Raw genomic sequence first — 18,831 nt, 5'->3', positions numbered from 1 at the left:
TTAGATTTTTGCAGAGTGGGATGGTGTATAGTCACAGGCAATGTCTGCTATGTCAGGTAATGCAATCTACACTTTCACATGTTACCCAATAGCCAGGTTTCAACACAAATAGATACAATGAGATTGTACAAATGAGACTTTGATTTTTCCCTCTCATGAATCAAAATTCTGTCAAATGCTTTCTGTCCTCCAGATGTTAACACAACATTTCTCATTATCTTTTCTACTATTTTGTCTTCATTATTGATGTTCACAGTACTCTTTATTGTTGTCTTCTGTGTATATGCAATTTTTAGGGCTTGAACTCTATGTTTAATGGTCTCCATTGTATTTTTTGCTCATGGGTGATGACACTATTCCTTGAGCCACATCTTTACCTTCTCCTTCTTGCTGGATAATTGGAGATAAGTTTTCACATTTTTTGTATTTTTTATTTTTTTTATTGTGAAAATATTGTACAGAGGGGTTAAAATTACATGGGCAAGATAATGAGTGCGTTTATAATCAAGAACTCTAATGACAACAAATGCTGGAGGGGATGTGGACAGAAGAGAACTATACTGCATTGTTGGTGGGAGTGTAAACTTGTTCAACCACTTTGGAAAACAGTATGGAGGTTCCTCAAAAGACTCCACATAGAGCTCCCCTGTTTCCCAGCAATCCCACTTTTGGGCATTTACCGAAATGATCACAAACAAGACCACACTAAAGCTACCAGCACGACTATGTTTATTGCAGCATTATTCACCATAGCTAAGATATGGAACCAACCCAGATGCCCCTCAGTAGATGAATGGATCAAGAAAATTGGTATATATACACAATGGAATTCTATGCCTCCATCAGAAAGAATGACATTGCCCCATTTTTTAGGAAGTAGAAAGACTTGGAAAAATTATATTAAGTGAAGTAAGCCAGGCCCAAAGAAGCATAGGTCCCATGGTTTCCCTTATTTGCAATATCTAGTATATGTCTGAGTCAAGTTTTCACATTTTTGTCTGTTTAGACTGACATTGAAACAAAATCTTCAGTTCTTAGCCTCCTGAGTTTCTAGGATTCTACACATGAGCCTCTAACACCAAGCTTTGCTATACTGTTATTTTAATTATGTGGTAGAAGAAAGTGGAAGTATATTTGTGTTGTGTGCAATTTTCAAATACAAGTTTGAATCAACTGTTATCAATTTTAACTGTTAAATCAATGAATATTACACATTCCCACAGAAATATAATTGAAAAATGGCATAATTGTTTTGATAAAACAAGTAATGGAACCATTTTTTTCACTTTACAATTCATGTTTTATATAACCTTAATTAGCGGACTTCCATGACTAAAAGTAAATATATTAATTGTATACCACAAGAAGCAAAGTGATTATAGTTAAGAATATATATTTCATCACAGCGAAAAGATAAGGGTTGAGCAGTCTCACTAAAAAGAAATGTTACACACAGAAACTAATCGATATGATATAGCTTGATAATTACACAAGATATAAATGAATGGGATTACCACACCATACCTCATAAATGTGCAAAATATAATTATGTAGGTAGGTGCCAGTGGTTCATATTTGTAATCCTAGCTAGTAAGGAGTCTGAGAGCTGAGAATCATGGTTCAAAGCCAGCCTACGCAGGAAAGTCCGTGAGACTCTTATCTCCAATGAGCCACCAGAAAACTGGCAGTGGTTCAAATGGTAGAGCACTAGTCTTGAGGTGAAGAGCTGAAGGACAGCGTCCAGGCCCAGATTTCAAACCCCACAACTGACAAAAATAAACAAATATTTTGACATAAAATTTAAAATATATATGCTAAAACTTTTTAAATCCTCACTAGATATAATAGTTTATATAAATGTAAAGAACTGTTTCTGGTTTTAGTTGAACCATGCTGGTAAAAGCAAAATGTCTTCTGAGCTTTTCAGTCTTTCTTTTTTTTTTAATTGTGAGAATACCATACAGAGGAGTTACAATTACATGGGCAAGAAAACTGGTACATTTCTTTTTTTTTTTTTTTTTTGATCCGGTCATGGGGCCTGAACTCTGGGCCTGGGCGCTGTCCCTCAGCTCTTCAGCTCAAGGCTAGCGCTCTACCACCTGAGCCATAGCATCACTTCCGGCTTTTTTATTTTCTGCTTATGTGGTGCTGAGGAATCAAACCCAGGCCGTCATGCATGCAGGGCAAGTGCTCTACCACTGAGCCACCTTCCCATCACAGGAGTACATTTCTTAACAATTTTTGTTGCCTCCTCTTTGTTTCCCCTCCAATCCCTTCCCATACTCCCCTTCCCCCCACCCGATCTACCCCCCACACCACACCAAAGTTGTAAAATTCGTTTTTCGACATAACTACTTGTACATCTCATTATTGCAATGGGTCCACCTGTATCCCTAGTTAAACAATTTGTTTTTTCCCTTCCCTTCCACAAATACCAACATAAAATACAGTGAAAGCATGGGTTATACGGTGGGGAAGGGACATACAAAGCAACAAAGAAATAAACTTATAATATGTTAGAAACAATTGCATGAAAGGAAAAAAAAAACAAAAAAACATTTGAATATTTATCTTGGGGTTCATTCCCCTAACATCATCTTATCTGACCTTTACTGCTTGACTCAGACATATACTAGTTATTGCAAATAAGGGAAACCATTGAAATAGCACAAAGACATCATTGGACATGAGATAACACGTGTTTCAGAGACAACTTAGTAAAGACAAAATATGGAATTTAAATGACTTATAAAAACATTATCCATGTACATATGGCCATATAAGATGGTGTTAAGTGAAATGAACCCCAAGATAGGGACACAATTTATTGTTTCTTTTTTTTGGGGGGGTCCGGTCGTGGGGCTTGAACTCTGGGCCTGGGTGCTGTCCCTCAGCTCTTCAGCTCAAGGCTAGCGCTCTACCACTTGAGCCACAGTGCCACTTCCAGCTTTTTTCTTTTTGCTTATGTGGTGGTGAGGAATTGAACCCAGGGCCTCATGCATGCAAGGCAAGCTCTCTACCACTGAGCTACCTTCCCAGCCCCAACTTGTTTCTTTCTTGCTATTGTTTCCTACTCGTGCTGGATTTGAACTGCAACCCTCAGATCTCAGCCTCCTGAGTAGCTAGCATTATAAGTGTGAGCCACTGGCACATGGTTTAAGATCACATTTCTAACAGTGTACACTCAGGATCTGTAATGTGTATCTTCATCTATCTTTATATGAATCCTTGAGTTAAAAATATGGGCTAGAGCTTAGACTTCACACTCAAAAAATATTTCTAGTTTAAAAGTTGATACTCCTGGGGTGGGAAGGTGGCTCAGTGGTAGAGCACTTGCCTTGCATGCCTGAGGCCCTGGGTTCGATTCCTCAGCACCACATAAGCAAAAAGAAAAAAGCTGGCAGTGGTGCTGTGGCTCAAGTGGTAGAGTGCTAGCCTTGAGCTGAAGAGCTGAGGGACAGCGCCCAGGCCCAGAGTTCAGGCCCCATGACCGGATCCAAAAAAAAAAAAAAAAAAAGTTGATACTCCTGGAAAAATAAAACCTAAGAATATAAAGGAGTCTGGAAAGTTGAGTGTGCATCCAGCCTGGGAAGAACAGTCTCTGAGACACTATCTATAATTAACCAGCCAAAAACCTGGATTGGAAGGTTGCCTCAAGTGATGGAATACTAGTCATGAGCAAAATTGTTGAATAAGAGCTTGAGGATTTTGCATACATACATACAAACATACACATACATACAGAGACACTTCTATGTGCAAACACACATACACAAATGAAACAACTCTCAGAATGTGCAGAAAAGTTAGAAAACAATAGAAAATATGTCCTGAGTAAGACTAGATCAAATGATAATTTTTACTATGAGAAAGTCCTCAAGTGAACTTTCTTCAAAAATGTTTGAGTATATTACATAGGTAGGGACCAGAGATAGTAAGAAAGTCAAGTAATCATTATTAAAGGGATCAGATCCAATGAGGAATGAATCAGAGACCCCTGCAGGTGCATCTGAAAATGTTCATATACTGTGTCAAATATTAGAACATCTTTGAAAATAGTACATAAACAGTCTGAGCAGTCAGTCTAGTGAATAATATCATTGGAGAAGTTCAGAATTGCTAGTCTGTATCTAGATTAAATAAACCAACAAACTATGGCAGGGCAATGTGATACAAGCCTGGAATTCTAGCACTCAGACTAAGACAGGAGATTAGAGAGTGTAATTACATAGTGATACCTTCCCTGGACCAGGTAGTATAATTTTGTCTCAATGAAACATACCAAATAACAAGAAAGGGATTCACAGTTAGAAGTTTGGGATAATTTTGTCATTATGTTTTGAGAAGTTGTTTCCTATTGAAATGTAAGTCATATATAATCTTCAGTTGTGTTTTTAATACTCTCTTCTTTACAGAATATTCCTAGATGTGAAATGGCTCATGATTTCCCAACCAAAAATTTGAAAAAGTAAGTATCATTCTGTTGGATTCCAAAGAAATCTTGAAGGCTTACAAAAGTTTAAACCTGGAGAAATAGCAAAGTTCATCTAATGTAAGACTTTGTAGACCTTGCTAAATTAGAATTTAGATTTAAAATAAATATTTTGGTTTTGTTTGTAATTTCATATTCTATAGGATACTACAAAATTCTTTTTAAGTAGAGGGTTTAATTGACAAATTCACAAATGATTCTGGCATTCTATTTGCCTAAAATATTCTTTCAAGCAAGGTATAATTAGAACTTAGTTAATACATAATTCCAGCAGTTCATGTATAAAATGATAACGTGAATAATCTGGACAGAGTTGCCGACAAATGGATGATACCAATTTATAAATTTAGAAAAAGCAACTTTTTGAGGCTTTGGTGTAACATGGTGTGAAGAGAGCAAGTCTGTGACATCTTGGTTCTTCTATCTATTCGTAACACAGGAAGCAATTTCCTTAATTATGTGCCTCTGTATACAATGAGAAAAATGCTAGGGTTGGGGTTTGTTTTTATTTTGTTTTTGTTTTTTGTTTTGTCCTAGGGCTTGAACTCTTGGCCTGGCCATTCTCTCTGAGCCTGTTTTTGCTCAAGGCTCATGCCCTACCACTTCAACCTCAGTGTCACTTGTGTCTGGCTTTTCTTGAGCAGTTTATTGGAGAAAAGAATCTAAGGAAACTTCCTGCCTGGGTGGGCTTTGAACCATAATCTTCCGATCTTAGTCTCTGGAATATCTATAATAGATTAAAAATAAATATAAATATTTGCAAGTGTTCTGATTTCAAGAATACTACTGGGGGGGAAATGTTGCAGCAAAGTTTAGTGTAGTGTTCTTTCCACAAGAGGAAGGGCATCACATTAGCAGAAGTGTAGTATTTTTTCACAATAATGATAAACTAGTCATATTGTAAGTTTAGGGAATATTAACGTGCACATTACAAGTTGGAAACTGTTGGGTTAGGATAACTTTATGACATAAAAGTGTGGGATTGTTGGTCATAGAAATAATAGCTTACTCTGATGAACAAATGTTTACTCTTGAGGAATTAATTATTACAGATATTTTATAGTTTTATCCTCTACCAGAATGTGGCTATTTTTTCTGTTGACTTCTCAATATGTACCACCCCATTGGAATTTGCATCTATTGCAGAATTAAGTAACATGCAAACAGGTACTGTTTTGAATGTCTCTGGTACAGAACGTTCAGAATTTGAAAATGAGTAGTTAGTAGTCATAGGAATTTTGAAGAAAATATGTATTCTGTCCTCTTAATTATTCAGTTTTAAAAGTTAGCAGTTTCCATAGAATTAAACTTTTCTGTTTTACTATGGGACAATACTAAAATTATGTTTTTTTCAATATAATGGCAAGTATATTGTGAAAATATTGGATAACATTCAAGTTGATGACCCTCTGAAAAGAAGGGGTAATGAATTCAAATAGATGCCAAATAGTGTTCATTTTTTAAAAAGTTAATACACATAGAATAATTTTACTATACCAATACAGTGAAATTATATTTTATGTGCTTATTTTTTTATTTAATTTTATTGTCAAGGTGATGTATTGAAGGAGTTGCAGTAACTGTAAGGTAGTGAATACATAACATGTCGAACTTTTTTACCTCCCCCCTCATTTTTCTCACACTTTTCCTTCACTCCAATACCCCTCACAAGTTGTAATGTAAATTTCCAACATATTGTCTTGTGAGTATTGCTATTGCACTGGTTTGCCCTTTGTCTCATCATTTTGTTGTTCCTCTTCCCTTGACAAATTAAGATAAATGTATATACAATACACAGGGTCCTGAAATCAAATACAGCAGGGAATAAAACATAGGGGAAAAACACAAATGAAAAAAAGAAATCACATTGTACATTAAAAACAACAACCACAAAGAAAAACCTCTGTTTCCATATCTAGGAGTTCATTTTGCTCAGCATGATCTTATATGATCATATATACATAGCTATTGAGCCATTCTGCTCATCTGCTAGGACTATGTTAGACATTTCTTACTTATTGCATGAGGGAAACCATGAAATCTGTTTCTTTGTGTCTTGCTTATTTTACTTAGGATTTTTCCAAGTCTTTCCATTTTCTTATGAATTGGAAGCATAGAATTCCACCATATATATATATATATATATTTATATGTATATATATATGTGTGTGTGTGTGTGTGTGTATATATATATATATATATATATATATATATATATATATATATATATATATATATATATACCACATTTTGCCGATTCATTCATCTACTGAGAGGCATATTGGTTTAAAACATGCTTGCATGTAAGTATCAATTAGGGTCATTCAAAAATGACAGATGCCACCAGACATACTAAAATCATGATTTCTAAGTAAGATAGGATTTTATGGTGGTACAAGTGTTGAGATATCTGGATGAGTCTAATCTTGCACTGAATTAGGCAGGAAGATATCCAATATCATATGGGATAAAAATGGTAGTGAGAAGATATTCCCTTGAGAAAGATATAGGAGGCTGCCAGAAGTATGAAGAAATTCAGATAATTTTGAAGGATTTAGAATTGCAAGCTCAAATATGTCTCTTTAAGTGGAAAGGCAAAAGAAGGGGAAGAAAATAAAATAACAGAAAGCAGATAATTGTCTCAACTTACAGTATAAAAAGACATAACCTATAACTTCCACGTTAAAGAAAGACCAATATAATACATCCCACTTAATTTAGATACATGCAAAATATTTACTTGGCTTTTCCCACTTTAATGCTCCAAAATAAATGAAGACTTATAAGAAAAGCTATGTGATTGTCATTACTTCAACCTGAACACTAATTGTGATGAGCCCTTTTTTCTCAGTATGCTCTTGGAAAATACTCCCTAAATTGATGATGTTGTGGCTGATTAGAGTCAGCGTAACGGGCTTCTGCTTGTATGATAGTCCCAGAATGTTTTAATGCAGTTTTTTCTCAAGGTATCCAACATATTGTCTGATGCTGTACTTTGAACACACCCTCACACCTAAGCACATTATTTGAAATTGTACCTCAGCATTTCTTTGGCACATTCTACTTTGTGCCTTTGTCTTTTTTGCATGTTCCTTTTGATGTCACAGTTGCTCTATTTCCATTTCATCTGTACAAACTGCTAAGAACATTGTTCATCTACTGTGAAGACTCAGGGTCTATGTTGAGGGGACAGAATGATGCAGGCTCCAGCCTCGGGATTGTCTGAGGACTGTGTTTGGGATTAGGAAAGCTCTTGGAATGCCAGGCTAGAGAGGGAAAACGTTCTCTCTCCCTATCTCCAGACACATGTCACAGATTCCTGAGAGCTGAGGAAGTGGCTCTTCTGCTTGCTTAAGCATAGATGAACATCTGGGCAAGCATTTTCCTGAGATTGAAGAAGTGGTTTGAGCTTGCTCTAAAATAGTTTAGATAATAATATACCTAGACATTGTCTCATAGGTTAAGTAAAAATGTATCTGTGGAAATTTTTTGTGTGAATGTTTTCTAACCAAATCTTGGCAAAGATTATGCTTGCTTGTCTTTAAATACCCACTAACAATAAAACACAGCATGCAGTGGCAATTGCTGTTTGCACGCTGCATCCCGTGTCCTGGTGATTTCGTGACCCTTACCCAGGGACCCCGACGCACTAGACGTTGACGATTGGCGCCTGAACAGGGACCCTGCATTGTTGAATTCAGGAAGGGATATTCAGGTAAGTACTTTTAATTACAGGGTGATGGGACAAGTTAGGTCTACTCCGTACTTACATATGCTTAAACATTTACTTGCTGCTTATAGTGTAAATATTTCTTCTTCTGACATAGAAATGTGTATTAATGTAGTTAGGGAATGGAATCCTTGGTTCCCCGATGAAGGAACATTATATGTTGATAATTGGAAACGAGTAAAAAATAATGAAGAAAGAGCTGTTTGAGAAGGGGAAAAGATTCCTATTAGATTTTGGTCCATTTGGGCTATTTTACATACCCTTTTTAAAGTCTTGAATGAGGAAAGATTAATAGCGGACTTAAAGAAAGAGGCCACTCCTTCTATTGTAGATTTACAATTGGACTCTGAGGTTAAGGACACAATAGATAAGGATGCATTGCAATTAACAGAGAAAAAACAAGAGGTAAAAAAGGCTTAAAAGGAACAAACTGAAAGTGTAATAAAATGTCTGAGCAAATGGAATTGATTTTATCAAAATTACAACATATGGAGTTGGAAATTAGCAGAGTGAAAGGAGAACCTGAGAAAGTGAAAGTAAAGCAGCCTTTGGCTCCTCCGCTGGCCGATGCAATCTTTACAGCGTCACTCCCTCACAAAACAGAGGGCTCAGACAGTGAGTTTGATGATGAAATGTTTATTTTTTCTTATCCTGTAATTCGACCACGCCCTATGAATGGTATAGCTCAACCAGCCAGATATAAAGGTGTTGCTGTTGATGATATTGGTAAACTCAAGAAGGCAGTGACGTTGTATGGTCAGCAGTCTCATTATGTTAAGGAATTGCTTAATGGGCTTGCTCAACATTACAATAATTTTGCTCCTGAGGATTGGAAGATGCTTTGTAGAGCCTTGCTTAAGGAACCTGAATACCTACGATGGCAAATGTGGTTTACTGAGTTATGTACAGAAAGGGCTAGACAAAATGCACAGAGCAGTAACCCACGCCTACAGGTCATAACCTTTCCCATGTTTTGTGGAACAGAACTATATGCAGATGCTCATATGCAAGTGAACTCTCCTGAAGAGATCCATGAGCAGTTAAGAGACATAGGTATTGAGGCATGGGAAAGGATTTGACCGGTAGGAGAGCATTATGGCTTTTGGACTAAAGTAATTCAAAAACCTAATGAACCCTATGTTAAATTTTTATCGCGATTGAAATTGACCTTGGAACGTACTGTTGTGGGAGAGGCTGCAAGTCAACAACTGCTGCGCATGTTGGCTTATGAGAATGCTAGTGAGGACTGTAGACGGGCCCTATTGCCTATTAAAGAATCTGGGGATGTGAATACATATTTGAGGGCCTGCAGAGATATTATATCTGAATTCAGGCGTATGCAGGTGTTTGCTGAAACTATGGCCACTACCTGGCATGCTTTGCAAACAAAACCCTCTAATCTAAAGTGTTTTGGATGTGGTCAAATAAAAAAAAGTTGTAAAAAAGCTACTGGAGTTAACAAGAGAAGACCAAAAATTTACCCTAAATGTTAAAAAGGGGAGCACTGGGCAAGGGAGTATAGATCAAAAATAAACAATAAAAAAATTCCTATAAAAGATGCTTTCCCTTTATATTTAAAGATTTTGGATTAATGATAGCACCTAAAAAATACAAAAGGATACGGTGGTAAAATATTTAGGATATGTTGTTTCTAGACAAACAGTGACACCTCAAAAAATATCTTTATGACGTGATCAATTACACATGTTAAATAATTTTCAAAAGCTATTAGGAGATATTAATTGGATGCGACTGGCCTTAAAAATTTCTACTTATCAGTTACATAATTTGTTTTCTTTGTTACAAGGGGATCCTGATTTACATAGCAAAAAAACTTTAACTAAGGAAGCTAAAAAAAATTACAATTTATAGAACAGAGAATAAAAGAAATGTTTTTACATTGAGTAACGCTAAATCAACCCATAAATTTATATATTTTAGATACATGGAAATACCCAACAGGAATTTTAGGACAAAATGAGCTACCATTACAATGGATTTATACACAGCATAGATTTACAAAAAATAGTATGCCTTATAAACAACAGTTGGCAATTATTATTCAACAGGCCAGGCAACGGGTATTTACCCTATCAGGGTATGATTTAAAATTATTTTTCCTTTGCCAAAAGACCAAGTAGAATATTTGTTAAACATGTCTGAAATGCTACAAATAGCATTAGTAAATTTTACTGGACAATTTTCCTATCATTTCCCCAAGGGTAGATTGTGGGATTGCTTGCATAAACAACAATTTGTCATTAATGATATAATTACCAAGGCCCCTATTCCCACTGCTCTTACCATTTTTACAGATGGCTCCAAAACAAAAAGTGCTTATTGGACAAAAAATAAACATTGGGTACAAACAACTACTTTAACATCAGTTCAACAAAATGAACTTTTTGCTATTATTAAAGTGTTACAAGATTTTGTGGGAGATATTAATATTGTTACTGATTCTGCCTATGCTGTAGGAGTTGTGACTAATACAGTCACTGCTGTTACTTATTCATCTAAACCCCAGCTAAACCAATTATTTAAACAATTACAAGCATTACTACAACAACGTAATGCCAAAGTGTTTGTAACTCATATTAGGGCTCACTCTTCATTACCTGGGTACCTTGTATATGGCAATAATCAGGTCGATAAATTAGTTTTGCTTCTGCTGAACAGGATCATGCTCATTTACATACAAATGCTGGCTATTTACATATGCATTATAAAATACCTTATTCTCAAGCTAAACAAATTATAAAAAGGTGTCCTATTTGCAGATCAATGCATTTAAGAGTTGTACCTGCTGGAGTAAATCCTCGAGGATTACAACCTAATGAGCTCTGGCAAATGGATATAACCCATGTGCAAGCCTTTGGCCGTTTTTCCTTTGTACATGCTACAATAAATACTTATTCTAAATTTGTTTGGGCTTCTGCCCTTATGGGAGAAACTGTTAACCATGTAATAGAACACTTATTGGAAGCTTTTGCCATTATGGGAGTGCCTGCCAAAATAAAGACTGATAATGGACCAGCCTATAAAAGTATTAAATTTAAAAGATTTTGTGAACTTTATGATGTGGTACATATTACAGGAATAGAATATAACCCCCAAGGACAAGCCATTATTAAACGAGTTCATGGCACACTAAAACAACAAATTAAAAAATTAAAAAGGAGGAAAAGGTTGGATAAAGGTATGGATATTTTGTGGTTTTCCATGCAAAATCCTAAAACAATTTTACATCAAGCTCTTTTTGTTCTTAATTTTTTAAACTTACCACAAAGAGATATTTTAACTAGAGCTGAGCGCCATTTTGAACAAATATCAGAAAAACCTTATTTAAATGCTCCCATAAGGATTAAGATTACATTGAACACAAAATGACAACTAGGAACATTATTACATAAGGGGCGAGGATAGGGTTTTGTGTCTACACAGGATGGCAAATAATGCTGGCTTCCTGCAAGATGGATACAGACGTGGCCCAGTGAGGACAGCCCGATCCTGCAAGGAATCAGCCACCAGTTGAGAAAGAAGAAAGCCCTGCTGCCCACCTGGGGGCAGGTTAAAACGTTGACTGGAGAAGGACAAAAGATGTTACAGTTGACTGGAGAAGGACAAAAGATGTTACAACGCACTGGTAAATCTGTCACACTGGTAAACCTGTCACGGCTGAGAACTTGTTCCTGGCCATGTGTGCCCTGCTTACTGTAAACTCTGTCCATGCTAATGCTAACGTAAGTTATTGGGCCTTTGTTCCTAACCCTCCTTTATTGGGACCTGTTGTTTGGGGAGACATGAAGATAACCGTCTATACTGTTCCTGCTATTTTATCTCCTCCTTGGAATATTTTGACATTTTATAATAAGGATGATGGTAGCTTTTTAAATTTTACTTACTATACTCATTCCTTGCCTGTTTGTTTGGGGCCTCCTCCTTGTTTAGTTATGAATTGGCAACATTGGGTTTTACCTGGGAAACGCACTTCCAATTCTAGAAAACAGCTACAGCGATTAACTACTTGGTCCATTAATAGTAGCTGGGAAAGTGTCACCTTTGATGGTGAGTTATCCTTACCTATGTGCCCTGATTTTACTTATATTGATTTAAAATATAAGCCTTTTGTGTGGCAAGAGTGCAGAGGAACATTTGGAAAAAAGTTCAATAGTTTCATTAATTGGGGACCTTTTGGACAGTTTATTAACACATGTTTAGAATGGAATATTACCAGATGTGATTTATCAAATGTTACTAGGATGCCGGATGCCATTAATTGGAGCTCGATTGATGGCCTGGGGAGATGGAGGCATTACAGATGCTCGATGGGCTTTCATGGCTGCACCCACTGCTGTTCAAACTCATCTTTGGAAGGTCGCAGCGGCGCTAAAACCCGTGATGCTATCAAATGGATCGTTTTTCGGGGACGGCGAACTCTGCGTCCACTTATAATTTTACTTTGTATAAATCTTATAATGTAACTGCTTGTGTATCCCTGCCTTATGTATTTTTGATGGGAAACTTTACATTTTATCCTACTATTTCTTGTTTCAATTGTCGCCTGTATTCTTGTGTTAATTCCTCTCTTAATTTTAATGACAGTGATGGTATTATGATTTTACAACAAGGAACTTGTATTTGGCTACCTGTTAAATTAGGAAGAGAATGGTCCCAAAATCCTTTGGATAGTGTTGTTATTGAATTTTTACCAAACTGCTAAAACGTACAAAACGTATGATTGGAGCCATTGTGGCTGTGATTTTAAGCTTAATTGCTATTACCACTGTTGCTGGGGTGTCTGGAATTGCCCTGCACACTTCCTTACAAGCTAAACACTTTGTGGAAGAATGGCACCGGGATTCACATGAATTGTGTGTCTCACAGGTAGAAATTGATGCTTGATTACAAACACAGATTAATGTTGTTAAACAGACAGTGGGATGGTTAGGAAAAAAGTTATTGGTTGTGGAAAAACAGTTATTGTTAAAATGTGATTAAAATTCGACTACCTTTTACATTACTAATGTAAAATATAATAAATCTTTACATGATTGGAATATAATACAACAGTATTTATCTAAAAATTCTACTGCTGCTCAATTGATTGCTCAGTTACAATTTAATGTACATGATATTTTTGGTAAACAATTTACAAAGGTTGATGCTTCTAATATTGCTGATACATTTATTAAACAGTTGGAAGAGTTGGATCTGAAAGGAATACTACAAAGCATTTCACATACTGCTAGTGGTATGGAAATTATGATTGTTATTATTCTGTTTGCGCTTGTGCTGTTATATTTGATTTTTATGAAGCCAATGCAAGCTTCTATGATAACCCTGTGGAAAGCTTTACTTTTAAAACAAAAGAAAAAAGGAGATTGTGAAGACTCAGGGTCTATGTTGAGGGGACAGAATGATGCAGGCTCCAGCCTCGGGATTGTCTGAGGACTGTGTTTGGGATTAGGAAAGCTCTTGGAATGCCAAGCTAGAGAGGGAAAACGTTCTCTCTCCCTATCTCCAGACACATGTCACAGATTCCTGAGAGCTGAGGAAGTGGCTCTTCTGCTTGCTTAAGCATAGATAAACAGCTGGTCAGGCATTTTCCTGAGATTGGAGAAGTGGTTTGAGCTTGCTCTAAAATAGTTTAGATAATAATGTACCTAGACATTGTCTCATAGGTTAAGTAAAAATGTATCTGTGGAAATTTTTTGTGTGAATGTTTTCTAGCCAAATCTTGGCAAAGATTATGCTTGCTTGTCTTTAAATACCCACTAACAATAAAACACAGCATGCAGTGGCAATTGCTGTTTGCACACTGCATCCCCTGTGTCCTGAAGATTTCATGACCCTTACCCAGGGACCTCAATGCACTAGACATTGACAATCTACCACTTCTTGTTTGCACACACCCATTCTATGTATGAAGGTACTTTGTCCATGTTAACCAATAGGGTAGTACTTACTCTCTGAGGAGAAAAGTTCCACAGTATAACTCTATGTCCACATTAAAGAGTGTAGAATTTAAAGCGTTTTGAGACAAACATTGATATTTGAATTGGAAGGCTCCTTAGGGATATTTTCTTGGAGCTCATTAGTTTACCCAGGAGAAATATAAATATCCACACACTTTGGAACTAATTAGTAAGTAACTGAATTAACACTAGATCCTAGACATTGTGTTATTACAAGTCACCATTGTATTATTGTTACATCAGAATCCTTCCCTACTTGCATATGTGTATCAGAAAATGAAAGAAAGGCATTAAAGCAAAATGTCTTATTTTTTAGGCATTTAATCCTTGTGGGGAGGGTAATGTCTGAACTCTTCCATTCAATAAAAGCTTGAAGTTTATAAGAGCATTTCCTACATACAAGAATTTGTGGCAGGTTGATTGGCAGGGTTATTTCAGCATGGAGATATCCCTAACAAGAATTAGATTTAAGGGGCTGGGATGGTGGCTCAGTGGTAGAGTGCTTGCCTTGCATGCCTGAGGCCCTGGGTTCGATTCCTCAGCACCACATAAGCAAAAAGAAAAAAGCCGGAGTGGCACTGTGGCTCAAGTGGTACAGTGCTAGCTTTGAGCTGAAGAGCTGAGGGACAGCGCCCAGGCCCAGAGTTCAGGCCCCCATGTCCGGACCCCCCCCCAAAAAAAAGAATTAGATTTAAATAGAGCATATGGCAGTTATGACGTCTCAATGGCTACTGAGGCATTTTCTATTCTAAAGAAGAATCAATTTGAGGAGTCTTCAGTAACATCAGTAAAACTGTAAGTTCAACCTAATACTTGATGTTACTTGTTCTACATTTATAATGAATAGGCTGATAAGATGTCCAAACATATCTAATGATATTTCTATAAAATCCCAAACTGATGTGGATACATGGGTCACTCTTTGGAACTGTAGGGCAAATTAGGCTTGTCTTTGCTGTAGTTCAATCCATAATCTCCTGGCCAGTCTTCAAAAATATTCACAGAATATCTCTAAGTAAAGGTCATGACAGTTACATCTGTATAATACTTGTAAGGTCAGGATAAGAGCATTTGTTCCCAACATTTAAAATCAACAGGATCTGTTGAATTCATGGATCTAGAGTTTTATTTCATATCTCAAAATTTTATCAATATGACTACATCTCTACCAGTTCACCAAAACACTGTTCTTATTGAACTTGTCTATGTCCTTTTAGTTTTCAAATCCAAATAGCATATTTCCTTCAATACTTCTGTAAGTTTTGACCTTTTCTTCCTGCAAATTCTTTCCTTTCTTTACTTCTGTAAATCTGTTTTTATTACTTTCTTGTTTCCTTATTTATCTCTTTCTTCCAATCTTGTCCACACTGGTGCTCAAATTGCTTACACTTATGTCATAACTTTTCTTTTCCTCTTCCCTTTAATAATACCCCCAATTTTATCATTCTTTTTCATATTCATGGTCGAGGATATTTTGATGATGTCTAAAAAGATCTATTAGGCTGGGAAGGTAGCTCAGTGGTAGAGCGCTTGCCTTGCATGCATGAGGCCCTGGGTTCGATTCCCCAGCACCACATAAGCAAAAAGAAAAAAAGCCAGAAGTGACACTGTGGCTCAAGTGGTAGAGTGCTAGCCTTGAGCTGAAGAGCTGAGGGACAGCGCCCAGGCCCAGAGTTCAGGCCCCACGACCGGACCCAAAAATAAAAATAAAAATAAAAATAAATAAAAAGATATATCTTTGCATCTGTTTAATATAAACTTTAGAACTATCAGAGAGTTTTTTCCCCTAAATCCATCATTTTCACCTGTAATCCTTATCACCAAGAATATCACTAACACATTTGCCTGGCCATAGATGTAGAACCCTTTAGATTTCTTCTTATCCTTCTACTCCCACCCATTAGATACGATGAATGATCAAGATGTTCTCAGTTTCTGTCACTAATATGATTTCTTGTTTTGTTTGTTTGTTTTTGTTTTTGTTGGTCGTGGGGCTTGAACTCTGGGCCTGGGTACCGTCCCTGTGCTCTTCAGCTCGAGGCGAGCACTCTACCTCTTGAGCCACAGCACCACTTTGGGTTTTCTAGTGGTATTTATTGGAGATCAGAGTTTCATGGACTTTTCTGCCTGGGCTGGCTTTGAACCGTGATCCTCAGATCTCAGCCTCTTGAGTAGATAGGATTACAGGAATGAGCCACTGGCACCCAGCACTAATATGATTTCTATGTACTCCTTTTTATGCCCCTGACACAAGTCTGTTTCATGTACTCATCACTGGTCACCTAGTCTTAAACAACTTTTTACAAAGTATGTTTTTTTCCCCATAGTCTTTTCATATTGATCCTCTCCATCACCAAATTACTGCTCCTTGTAAGCATGCAGAGGGAAGAGCTCAGACACAAATTCTAATATCATTATTTACTCACTATATTGACTGTTGGGCCTTGCATTTCTCATCTGTAAATGGATGTAATCTGCTAGAAATATTGAGGAATACATTTGCTTACTCCTAGAGCAAGAAAAAAGAAAAGTGAAGAGTCCTTACATTTTCCACCTTAGCTTACAAATAAGGAAAGAATCAAATTCAGTTTGTTGGTATAAAGTCACAAATTGTTTCATCCAGAAGTAAAAATAAATTTTACCTCCTGGATCTAAGGCCTGTGTCCTTTTAAGGCACCTATAGATATGTAAGTGGTATTATGTAAATTGGGTCATGTGTCTACATCTGTATTGAAGAACATACTCAACATATCATTGGAAAACATTGGTTATTGAATATTATCTATATAAGAATGTTACTTGAACTAATCACACTAAGTTGAAAACTAATTGTAGTCCATCAAAATTTTTCTTACTGCTTTATCTGTTGCCAAGTGTTCTTCATCAATTTATACACAGATTTTCTCCAGTGAACTGGATAGAAACTAAAACTGACCAAGGATTTCTGCCTAATGAGTGAAGCATGCTTGAGGCATGTGTTGTTACCTTCTAGGAATAGATAAACAAGCCACTGGCTATGTAGGTGGTGAAAGGCTTTCTCCTAAGTTCCCAAGGCTAGAACAAACAAGATCATTTGATAACAAAGCACTCAGCTTATTATATTTTATCTACGTGGGATAATCAACATGTAGAAATAAACGATTTTATTTACAAGCAAACAATTCCACCAAAAAAAGTGAGTATACATTAGAGAGACTTCAAGAATAACATTAGGGTTTTTACTGTCTCACCTGATTATGTGATTGTATTTCTTGATATTGAAACTCTCCTCTTGTTATTCTTATTGTATGTAATCCAATGCTGTTTATTACTATGTATTCAATGTGGGAAATCTAGCTTCAAAGATGTCTAAAAATTTTTCTTTTTAAATCATATCATTGTCATTATCAGGGTACACTGTGGTCATCATCATCATCAACAAAATTATTATTAGCATCATAAGTGCTAATTATTGAAAGTCTGATATGTGTCTATGATTTTGTATTATTTGTATTTTGATTAATAATTTTAATATTACCACTGTGCATGCATCCATGTTAAATTTTTGAATAAATAAAGAAACAAAAAAACTAAACCATAACAGGTAGCTTGACTATGTGATTATAACCAATTATTGGACAGATTTTTGAAGCATTGCACATTCCTAACCAATATGAATTAACTTCCTCTCTCCCTGTCATTCGACACAAATATTTAAGGGTTTGAACAGAAGTTTTTCAAGTAATATACTATAAATGTTACTACAACGTCATGTGTATATCTAAAATTACATTGAAAATAATATACTCTACTTTCTAGTGAAATATTAGTCATTTTACTCTAGGAAACTTTTGGAAAAATAGATTGTATATCTTTGAAATGAAAAAGATAAAAAATAGCATAAAAGTTTTATAGGGATGGGCTGGGAAGATGGCTCAGTGGTAGAGTGCTTGCCTTGCATGCATGAGGCCCTGGTTTTGATTCCTCAGCACCACATAAGCAAAACAGAAAAAAGCTGGAAGTGGCACTGTGGCTCAAGTGGTAGAGCGCTAGCCTTGAGCTGAAGAGCTGAGGGACAGCGCCCAGCCCCAGAGTTCAGGCCCCACAACTGGACCCAAAAAAAAGTTTGAGGGAGTCTGTCTTCAAAAATATGTGTGTGTGTGTGTGTGTGTGTGTGTGTGTGTGTGTGTGTGTGTGTGTGTGTGTGTGTGTATAAATGTTATGTGTAGAAAGACATACATTTTTAGAGGGAATTTGTCATCAGCATATATATATATATATATATCTAAATTTATGTATAGAATTATGTGCACTATAGTGAAACAAACATCTTAAAACATAATTAAAATTTAAAAAACATTATCAAACTAAGTGCCAGTAACTCACCTCTATAATTCTAGCTAGTCTGGTGGCTGAGATCTAACAATTGTTTTCACATCTACCCCGGACAGAAAAGTACTTGTTAGATCCTTATCTCCAATTAACCACTCAAAAACAGAAATTAGCCCTGTGCTTCAAGTTGTGCAGTGCTGGCCTTGAGCACAAAAAGGCTTAGGGACAATGCCCAGGCCTTGAAAACAACAACAACAACAACAACATGTATCACATTAATTTCACAAACGCATCTTTTAACTGCTGTGAACATCTTTTAG

General features: G+C 36.3%; 1 long non-coding RNA gene across 1 annotated transcript; it reads left to right on the top strand.

Moving 5' to 3' along the window:
• The first annotated feature begins 7,660 nt into the window (after positions 1–7,660).
• Positions 7,661–14,048, top strand: LOC138804045 (uncharacterized). The gene is made up of 2 exons (XR_011365141.1): positions 7,661–8,207; positions 11,667–14,048. It is a non-coding gene; the product is annotated as an uncharacterized lncRNA (long non-coding RNA).
• The last annotated feature ends 4,783 nt before the right edge of the window (positions 14,049–18,831 follow it).

Source organism: Dipodomys merriami, unplaced genomic scaffold (genome assembly GCF_024711535.1).
Source record: "Dipodomys merriami isolate MVZ:Mamm:240054 unplaced genomic scaffold, mDipMer1.0.p SCAF_353, whole genome shotgun sequence".
Taxonomy (NCBI): Eukaryota; Metazoa; Chordata; class Mammalia; order Rodentia; family Heteromyidae; genus Dipodomys; species Dipodomys merriami.
The sequence above is the reverse complement of the archived record's forward strand: the minus strand, read 5'-3'. Positions and strand labels throughout refer to the sequence as shown.